This window comes from Aotus nancymaae, unplaced genomic scaffold (assembly GCF_030222135.1).
Source record: "Aotus nancymaae isolate 86718 unplaced genomic scaffold, 86718_ANA_hifiasm-v0.15.2.pri h1tg000604l, whole genome shotgun sequence".
In the NCBI taxonomy this organism is placed as follows: domain Eukaryota; kingdom Metazoa; phylum Chordata; class Mammalia; order Primates; family Aotidae; genus Aotus; species Aotus nancymaae.
Window position 1 is genome coordinate 25,001 of NW_026989019.1, and position 10,199 is coordinate 35,199.

The window sequence follows — 10,199 nt, forward strand, 5'->3', positions numbered from 1 at the left end:
CTTTTAAATAGAGACAGGGTTTCACCATGTTGGCCAGGCTGGTCTCGATGTTCTGACCTCAGGTGATCCACCCGCCTCAGCCTCCCAAAGCGCTGGGGGATTACAGGCCTGAGCCACTGTGCCCGGCTATTTGTTTATTTATCTATCAATCGATTTATTTAGAGGCAGGCTCCCTCGCACGCATGCGTGCGTGCATGCATGCATTTATTTAATTAGTTATTTTATTTTATTTATTTGGGGGAAGGCTCACATTTTTCTTTCCATCGAGGCAGGCTCGCATCTCTCTCTCTCTCTCTCTCTCTCTCTCTCTCTCTCTCTCCCCCCCTCTCTCTCTCTCTCTCTCTCCCCCCCCTTCCCCACATCGGCCACCCCCCCTCGCCCCCGTCTGTCTCTCTTTAAAGGCAGGGTCTCGCTCTGTAGCCCAGGGTCACTCCAGCCTCAACGCTTTGGACCAAGACATCGGCACGTGGTCTCGCTTTGTGGCCCGCACTCTGGACACATATATTCCTTTTTAAATTTTGACGATGCTGCTGCTGCTGCTGCTGCTGCTGCTGCTGCTGATGATGATGATGATGATGATGATCAATTTATACAGGCGGAGGTGGTGTCGACTGACGGCTCGAGATGATCTCAAACTTTGGCGCTCCGGCCATCCTCCCACGTCGGCCTTTCAGACTGCTGCGATGACAGGCGTGAGCATGGATGGAACGGGCAGATCACGGGCTTGAGAGATCGAGACCATCCCGGCCGACGTGGTGAAACCCCGTCTCTACTAAAAATACAAAAATTAGCTGGCCGTGGTGGCGTGCGCCTGTAGTCTCGGCTACTCGGGACGCTGAGGCAGAAGAATCGCTTGAACCCGAGAGGCGGAGGTGGCGGTCGACTGAGATTGCACCACGCTACGCTACAGCCTGGGCTCACTGCAACCTCCACCTCCCGGGTTCCAGCGATTCCCCTGCCTCAGCCTCCCGAGTTGCTGAGATTATACAGGTACGTGCCTGTCATCCCAAGCCACTCGGGAGGCTGAGGCAGGAGAATCGCTGGAACCCGGGAGGCGGAGGTTTCGGCGAGCCGAGATCGTGCCACTGCTCTCCAGCCTGGGCAACGAGAGCGGAACTTTGTTGAGGGGGGGAAGAAATGCGAAATTTGGGAGTGAAAACTTGACCCCGGGACAGGAGGTAGCGTGCTGCAAGCTGTCTTCTTCTCCCCGTGAAATCCACGCTGTCTCCGGGAGCGTGGATTTCACGGACCTTCGTTTCCCTGTGACAGGTATTGCCACTCTGAGGTGGTGGGTCTGGCGCCCACTCGGAAACGCTATGGACTGGACTTCCATCTTAGATGGGTCCCATCTCCACCCCTAGCCTCCCTCCGTCCACACGCCCCCGCCCCTGGTCTCCTCTTCCTGTTGTCTAGGGGAATTGAAGTTCCATATGAACCCATGGGCGGGTGCCTAGGCTGTGTCCCCTGGGGGCTCTGGTCGACTAGTTGCAGGTGGGCACCACCTGAGAGGATTCCCTGGGTGGGCCCAGAAACGACCTGGCCCGAGAGGGAGAGGGATCGGGGAGAGGCTGGTGATGCGGCGTGCCTGAGCCGCTCCCCCCACCAACCTCCACCCCGACCCAGAGCGATCCAAGATTCCCTTCTTTTCCGTGCTGACATCTGCAAGCATCTAGCTAGGTCTTTTGTGTGTGTGTGTGTGTGTGTGTGTGTGTGTGTGTGTCTGTCTGTCTGTCTGTCTGTCTGTTATAAAGCTATTTATTTGGGTGAGTTATTCCAAGAGTTGTATACAGCTTTATTTTTTTTGGAATTGCAGTATTAAAGTTGCACTTTGGATTTAGGACTTACTGTCATTACTTTGGTGATATGTACGGTGGTCATCTAATGGATGCTGCACAGAGTAGGGACTACGGGGACCCACATTTTGTCCCCATCCCATCTTCAAATAATTGGGGTCTCTTAGGTCCGTGATGCAAAGGCATAAGACAATCCTGATCTTGAAGCCTTGAAGAAAGTCATTACGTATACACAGATAGAAAATGCAAATATGTCAATGTCATCTGATAGCTTGAAATAAAGAAATATTTTAGTTAAACTGTTATCAAAGTTCACATTTCTGTTAATGAGACATTACAAACCACAAGGTAAGGTCTTTACATTTTGGTTATTAAGCAGATTCAGTGCTTGGAACTATAGTTAATACTTAGTGGAATGATAAGTCTATCTACAAAGCGGGATAATGTATTAGACTGTCATGTATTCATTTTTTCCTGTATGCCAGGGTTTTTACATATTTGCCATATAAGTTGGCCTTTTGCAGGAGGAGTATAATTTACATTGTTTTTGACAGTGGGCTTAGTATGGTTAAATGTCCTATAAACTTGAAGGATGCTTCCATTTTTGTGGGTCTTAGCCTCTACCTGGTGCTTGCTATTGGGTGTGTTCAGGCACTGAGAAAGAGAAATAATGAGTGAGGCAGATGATGATGTTTGAACATAGGCCTTATCATTTAGTGAAGCATAAAAACACTGACACTTTTATATAAATGTCTTCGCGCATCACCTAGCGGCCACTGTAATGGAAAATCGAGGTGGCGCGGAGGGAGGTCTGCCTGACGACTTCACAGAGCCTGGGGCAACCGGTTTCTCTTCCTCCCATCTGGAGGCCCCTCCCTCTCTCCCTCGTTGCCTTGGGAACCTCCACCCTGGTGGGGGCCCTATGGTTCTTTTATCAGTACTTTGTGTTTCTTTGTTTGTTGGTGTCTTTCATGCGCATGCATAGACTCTTCTCCTTGGGCTTTATGAGGAGTTGGTTTATTTTTTTTAAGCCCCTCCCCCCCGCCCCTTTACTCCAATTCCGTGAGTTTGTGAGGTGGGTTCCCCCCGACACCGCACCTCCCGCCACCCTGCGTGGAAACGTTCTGGAGCCAGGCGGGTGGGCCTCCATCTTCTCTCCCCTCCGCCCACCCTTTGCCGGTTGACATTTGCATGGGTGATCGCCAGGCCTCACCTCACTCGGTGGCCACTGTTTTTGAAGATGGGGGCTGGGGCTGGGGCACGGTCCCACTTCCCCAGAGGCAGCGGGGGGCGATGGCACAGACTTTGGCCCCCGTGGGCAAGCGGGTGGGCGGACTGGACTGTAGTGGTGGCGTTTTTTCACCCCTTCACGCCTCAGGCCCTCCTCCCTCCCTCCCTCCCTCCCTCCCTCCCTCCCTCCCTCCCTCCTTCCCTCCCTCCCTGGGAAAGCTTCATCTTGGCTGGGTCTCAATCACCTTTTATCATGATGTCTTATTTTCTCCTTCCTTGGACCAGCAAATTTGCAAAACGGGAAGGGCATCATGGCGCCACTCTGGGCCGTAGTAGTATTTGCCCAAAATAGAAACGCTGTCTAAAAAGTAATACTTTGCTCCCTTAAGATTACCGGAGGCGATGCCTTGGCACGGAATTCTAGGAAGGCGTATCTTTTCCCCAGGACGTGTTAGCTGCTGTTTTTCTCCTGTTGTTCACTAGCGCTTTTGTGGATTTCTCGACGTATGGTGACAGCGGGTTAATGTAAACTGTACTTCATAGTGTGATAACCTGCTTTTTGCCAGTTAAAACTAACTCTCTCCTTCTCAGACTAAAAGCTGTTCAGGCTTTATGTTAGCTTCCTGAGCTGGACAGACTCCATCTTAGCTTCTACATTTTAGTTGTTTTCCCACCATTCAGTACGGAACCAGAGTACGTAGCAGCTGGGGCGGGCTGACACTGGGCACCCCCAGGAATGCATTTGTTGATAAGAGGCCGACTTAAGTGGTACCAACAGAGCCTGGGAATGCAGGCAGCTGCTGTCCAGTGCCCAGAGCCCCCGTTACCTATGTAAGTTGTATGTCTTTTGTGACAACTGTACCCCTCGCACCTGGCACTGTTTTATTTCTCATGTACTAGGTTAACTTTTAACTTTTTGCTTACTCTGCTTTTGTGAAAAATTTGCTTCAGCTACGTTCCCCCTCCCTTTTAAAACTAGGGTATAAAAGACCACCTAACATTTTCTTAGGGGCCGGCCGAGAGAATTTTGTGCGTCAGCCACCTCTCGGTCGCTGGCATAATAAAGGACTCATAATTCAATCTCAGAGTGTGCTGCATTCTTTGACTCGCTCGGGTACAACAATAAGGTCTTCTGCTTCTGCTTCTTCTTATTCTTCTTTTTCTTTTTCTTCTCCTTCTTTCTTCTTCTTCTTCTTCTTCTTCTTCTTCTTCTTCTTCTTCTTCTTCTTCTTCTTCTTCTTCTTCTTTTCTACTCCTTTCTTCTTCTCCTTCTCCTTCTTTTTTGTAGTATTTTATTTACTGATCTCTCTGAAACATGCACAAGTTTATATAGCTAAGGGAACTTACTTACCATGCTAAGATGTTGCTCAACATGACAAGTTTCTACAAAATATATTTCAAGGTATATAGTACCTTCATTTCATTCCCGAGGAATCAACATGTGAACATGACGTTTGGTTGGTGAAATTTAGGATACAAGCATAAGTGTCAAATAATATCACACTTCCGGTTTAATGGAAAACATAACGGTTGTGACAGTCTCACCTAACGCTTTGGTTAAAGAAAGGGAGAAGACGGACAGGGGTGTCACAGAAGCATGCGAGGATTTGACAGTTCGAATCATCTATAGCCCTTCTGAGAAACTACAGATGAAAAATACGTAGTAAAAATTTCTGTAGGCCGGGCGTGGTGGCTCACGCCTATAATCCCATCATTTTGGGAGGCCGAGGCGGGTGGATCATGAGGTCGAGAGATCCGGACCAGACCATCCTGGTCAACATGGTGAAACCCCATCTCTACTAAAAATACAAAAATTAGCTGGGCGTGGTGGCGCGCGCCTGTAGTCCCAGCTACTCTGGAGGCTGAGGCAGGAGAATTGCTTGAACCCGGGAGGCGGAGGTTGCGGTGAGCCGAGATCGTGCCATTGCACTCCAGCCTAGGTAACAAGAGCGAAACTCTGTCTCAAAAAAAAAAAAAAGAAAAAGAAAAAAGAAAGAAAGAAAGAAAGAAAGAAAGAAGGAAGGAAAAAATTTCTGTAACATGGTGGTTTCGGTACATTTATACTGATCATCATTCCATTCACGCACTCAAATAACTGCTGCTTCTGATCACTGAAAACTAGATTCAAAGCCACTGCTCCACAAGCTGATGCTACCGGTCCCCTATAATAACAGGTAGTTTAAATCTGGAAAGAAGGCAAAGCATACTGGTTAGTCAATGACTTGTAGAGATAATTGAGGCTACACTACTATACATAATCAGGTGCACGGTGTTCGTAACAATGCATACTGTGGTCCGGAGGTAATTCCGATTACCATATTCTATATTTATTGGTCATCGACAGCATACATTTTATGCTCCAAAAGAAATACCCCGATCCATCCAACAAAATGGTCACATTTCATGTTCTTTTAAAGGCAGACGAACTAAATTTAACGAAGCATTGGCTCTTCTTAATATCCCATTTTCAAGTTACTGATACGAATCCGCCAAAGAAACAATTATGCGTTTTACCTAACATCAAGTAATCTGCAAAGTTCCCGAGACAGACGCATGGCTTGTTCAGTTTCCAAAAGTAAATACAGGCTTTCTGACTGAAAACATTCGCATTCCTAGCTCTCTAAACCAAACATTCAAAAGAAAATTACAAAAAAATGACCTCTAAGCTTCTGAATAGTCCACTTGGTGACATAGAGTATTTTCCGTCCCAACACTTTCTCGACTGCAAAAGATATTTACTTCCTAAGTACATGACAAAGTCTTCGTTTCAAACCATTCACTCAGTTAGTTTCCATGGTAACATTGCGGGATTCCTTGGCCACCATCAGTCGCATTAGTTGACTGTGGAATTTCTCAATCTTCTTTACATCTTGAGCTTGCTCTGTTTTAGACACCAAAGAAACTCGATCATCTGTTACTTTCATACATACACCAGTTCCCATCAGAATGCCTGTATGTATTTGTCAGCTGGGCGCGGTGGCTCACGCCTGTCATCCCAGCACTTTGGGAGGCTGAGGTGGGTGGATTGCTTGAGCCTAGGAGTTTGAGATTGCTTGAGCCTAGGAGTTTGAGACCGGTCTGGCCAACATGGCAAAACCTCGTCTCTACTAAAATACAAAGATTAGCCGGGCATGGTGGCACAACTCCTGTAATCCCAGCTACTGGGGAGGCTGAGGCACAAGAATCGCTTGAACCCAGGAAGCAGAGGTTGCAGTGAGACAAGATCGCACCACTGCGCTCCAGCCTGGGCAACAGAGCAAGACTCCGTCTCAAAAGCAAAATTTAAAAAAGATATAAGGCACAACTGTAAACTTAGCTGAATTCTGATATCTACCCATTTTTGTGTCATCCCTATAGTTCACTTTGTATTAAGTTGGGTTTCATTTGGGATTTGCGATGTACATATATATTTCTAGCTGTTCATACAAAGTTCTTATATATCAAATGAAAAGTGTTTTTCTCGTATGTTATTAAGTAGTGAATATATAAGGACTGTACTGATCTTCTAGGCTTGAGTTTACATAGGTGAATATCACCAACACCTGGCCTTAGAAAAGGACCATGTCATTTTTGTTTTGTTTTGGTTTTTTTGGGCTATGACTTACGTCTTTTCTTGCCTCCTTCCTAGACGTTCCTATTTCGCTTTCTTGTCGGCTCACTTTTTCCCGTTCTATTTTCCACCAAACCATCTGTAGAGCTACAGAAGGTATCCTTTCTTATTTTTGGTAAAAGCCAGAACTTTACCTAGGAATCTTTTAACAGTTTTTTAGTGCTTATTTTTAAAATCACTGTCAACAATAAATCTAAGCCTAGAAGTATCCCTTCTTTCAACATATTTTTATTTGTTTCCCCGAGATGTGAAAGGGTTTCATTCCTTTAAGAGGCCTAACAGATTTGCCCCGACAGAGTTCACAAAACCCACTTCTCTAGAACGTAAATTGCTATCATGGGAGACTACCCAGAAATCTGACTCATGGCCCTGTGCCCACACTCTAAGACCTGTGTCTTTTGGAGAAGATCACAATGATTTAAGGACATTTTGAAACTTCCAATTATGTCTAAAAATTATATTCTTTTGTTTACATGATGAAACTTTTTGTTGTTCCTTGCTGGTATATAATAAAATATGTACGTGGGCGGGGGGGGGGAAGAAGAAGAATGCCTGTGTTTGAGAACCACACGTGCCGTGCCGTGCCCTGCCGTGCCGTCACTGGGTCAGCGAGGTGAAGCTTCTCTCTCGGCAGGCAGGCAGCGTGGCTGAACTCCTCCCAGGTCTGGTACTGGGGCATCGTGGCCTGGAGTGCAAAAGTAAACAGAAGCAAGGCCGCAGAACCCGGCCCGGCAAACTACCTAGAGTCGCCAACGGACGCAAAAGTCATAAGGTCTTGTTTTCTACAAATTCATGAGGGCTTCTTCTTCTTCTTCTTTTCCTTCTTTTTCTTCTCTCCCTCTCTCCCCCCCCCCCCGTCTCTGTCTCCCTCTCTCTCTCTCTCTCTCTCTCTCTCTCTCTCTCTCTCTCTCTCTCTCTCTCTCTCTCTCTCTCCCCCCCCCTCCGTCTCTCTCTCTCTCCCCCTCCCTCTCCCTCTTTTTCTTTTTACTAGAAGCTCAGGTAGATCTAATCTAATCTAATCCATTCCCAAGGCCTCAATTCTTTACTTTAGGAATCCCAGATTTGATCTCCATACAGAATCCTGTACGGAAGTGGCGAGTTGATTTCTGGACTTGGAGACCTCATAGATGTTACACATTAATAAAGATTCAGGCCTGGCACGCTCAGCCTCCCAAAGTGCTGGGATTACAGGCGTGCTGTTCACGCCCACTTATGCCCGGTGTGTTATGAGCGGCTCGGCTAACATGGTAACTTTGTGGCCCCATGGTTGGGCCTTTGGTTTCCACCCTAACAGCCAGAGGCTACCTGAGAGAGCCCTGTCCCTCGAAAGAAGGGTGGTTATCTGCAGATAGCAGCAGCGTCTTGCTGTGAAATCCACAAAGCCTCCACTGCGATTCAGAATGGTGTATGTCCCAAACGGCTGGTCCTGTTTATCTGCTCTGGTCTTTAGGAACGAATGCTCCCCTACTAAAATCTGTCACGGACACCTCCGGGACCGATGAATATGGTGGGTGCAAGTTCGGAGGTGAGGCGGGTACTTCGCTAGAGCTGAGGAGTTCGAGACCGGCCCGGGCGACAGGCTGCAGTGCATTTGTCTGTCCAAGGCCCATGGCAGCCTCCGCTTCCCTACCTCGAGCAATCCTCCCACCTCGGGCTCCAAAAAAGCTAGAACTACAGGCGCCTGCCATCACGATGCCCGGCTAACTTTTTAAGTGCTTTTATTTTTTAGTACAAACGGGGACTCGCTGTGTTGCCAGGGCTGGTCTCAAACTCCTGGGCTCGAGCGATTCTTCCACCTAAGTAAGTCTCCCAAAGTGTTGGGGTTACAGGCGTGAGCCATGGTGCGCTGTCCTCTTCTTTATTTCTTTCTTCCTCCTCCTCTCTCTCTCTCTCTCTCTCTCTCTCTCTCTCTCTCTCTCCGCTCTCTCTCTCGCTCTCGCTCTCGCTCTCGCTCTCTCTCTCGCTCTCGCTCTCTCTCTCGCTCTCGCTCTCGCTCTCGCTCTCCCCCCCCACCGCTCTCTCTCTGTCTCTCTCCCTCCCTCCCTCTCTCCTCTCTCTCTCATTCTTTTTCTTTTTTCTCTTTCTTCCTCCCTACTTTCTCTGATTTCTCATTATCTTTTTCTTTCTGCTATTTCTCTTTCTATTTTCTTTTTCATCTTTCTTCCCTTTACATCTCTGTCTCTTTCTTTCTTTCTTTTTTCTTTTTTCTTTTTTTTTCCTTCGAGACGGAGTTTCGCTCTCGTTACCCAGGCTGGAGTGCAATGGCGCGATCTCGGCTCACCACGGCCCCCGCCTCCTGGGTTCAAGCAATTCTCCTGCCTCAGCCTCCCGAGTAGCTGGGACTACAGGCTGCGCCACCATGCCCAGGTAATTTTTGTATTTTTTAGTCGAGACGGGGTTTCGTCATGTTGACGAGGATGGTCTCGATCTCTTGACCTCGTGATCCACCCGCCTCGGCCTCCCAAACCAAAGTGCTGGGATTATGGGCGTGAGCCACCGCGCCCGGCCCTCTCTTTCTTTATATTTCTTGTTCTTTATCTTCCTTTTTATTTTTTTATTTTTTATTTATTTATTTTTTTATAAAGATGGGGTTTCACCATGATGGCCAGGCTGGTCTTGAACTCCTGAGCTCAGGTGATCCACCCACCTCGGCCTCCCAAAGTGCTGGGATGACAGGCGTGAGCCACCGCGCCCGGCCTGTTCCTTATCTTCCTTACTCTCTTTCTCTTTTCTTTATTTGTTTCTTTCCATCTCTCCGTGTGTGTGTCTTTCTGTGGATTCTGAAAGAGTCTCTTCAATCTGTACCACAGACCTCTGAGACTTTCGCTTTGTTGTGTTTTTCCTCCTTGTCGTGTAAAATGTGTTCGCTTATTCTTGTGGCCTGATGACGACATGAAGACGAATTGGGAAAGGAGGGAGTTTTTATTTCTGTGACTGCTGACGGGGAAACGGAAGGCCTGGAAAATATCGCCAGACCGACTCAAAGTTACAGAGGATGTCAGGGCCTGTATACCTTCCGAGCTCTCTGTGTACGTGTAACAGTGCGTATTCACCTCAAGAGGGAAGCGATTTTTTTTTTCCTTTTTTTTTTTCCTTCCCCGCCCCCGGAGTCTTGCTCTGTCGCCCAGGCTGAAGTGCAGTGGTGAGATCTCGGCTCAGTGCGACCTCCACCTCCCGAGTTCCAGCGATTCTCCTGCCTCAGCCTTTCGAGGGCCTAGAGATGGTGGTTTCGTCGCGTGGACCGGGCTGGTTTGGAACTCCTGACCTCAGGCGACCCGCCCGCATCTGCCTCTGCCTCTGCCTCTGCCTACTAGAGTGCAGGGGTGACGGGCGTGGGCCGCTAGGCCCCGGCCTGCTTTTTCTTTTGTCACTAGAAAAGAAAATAGTGCGGGCCCTCTCGTGATCACGGTATAAACCCTTCTATACTGTGGAATACGGCGCGCGTGTGCGTGCGTGCGTGCGTGCGTACGTAGGTGCGTGTGTTTCTGTGTGTATTGCCGAGTCATGGTGCTTCCTTCCCCCGCAGGGGCTCCGCTCGGTTAGTTGTGGGGATAATGCCTGGGAGG

General features: G+C 48.2%; 1 long non-coding RNA gene across 1 annotated transcript in view; it reads left to right on the forward strand.

The window, feature by feature from the left end:
- Positions 1 to 1,540, forward strand: part of LOC135273247 (uncharacterized) — a 21,049-nt gene extending 19,509 nt beyond the window's left edge. Inside the window, exon 3 of the long non-coding RNA XR_010341044.1 lies at positions 596 to 1,540. This is a non-coding gene — a long non-coding RNA (uncharacterized LOC135273247). The remainder of the gene's footprint in view (positions 1 to 595) is intronic.
- The last annotated feature ends 8,659 nt before the right edge of the window (positions 1,541 to 10,199 follow it).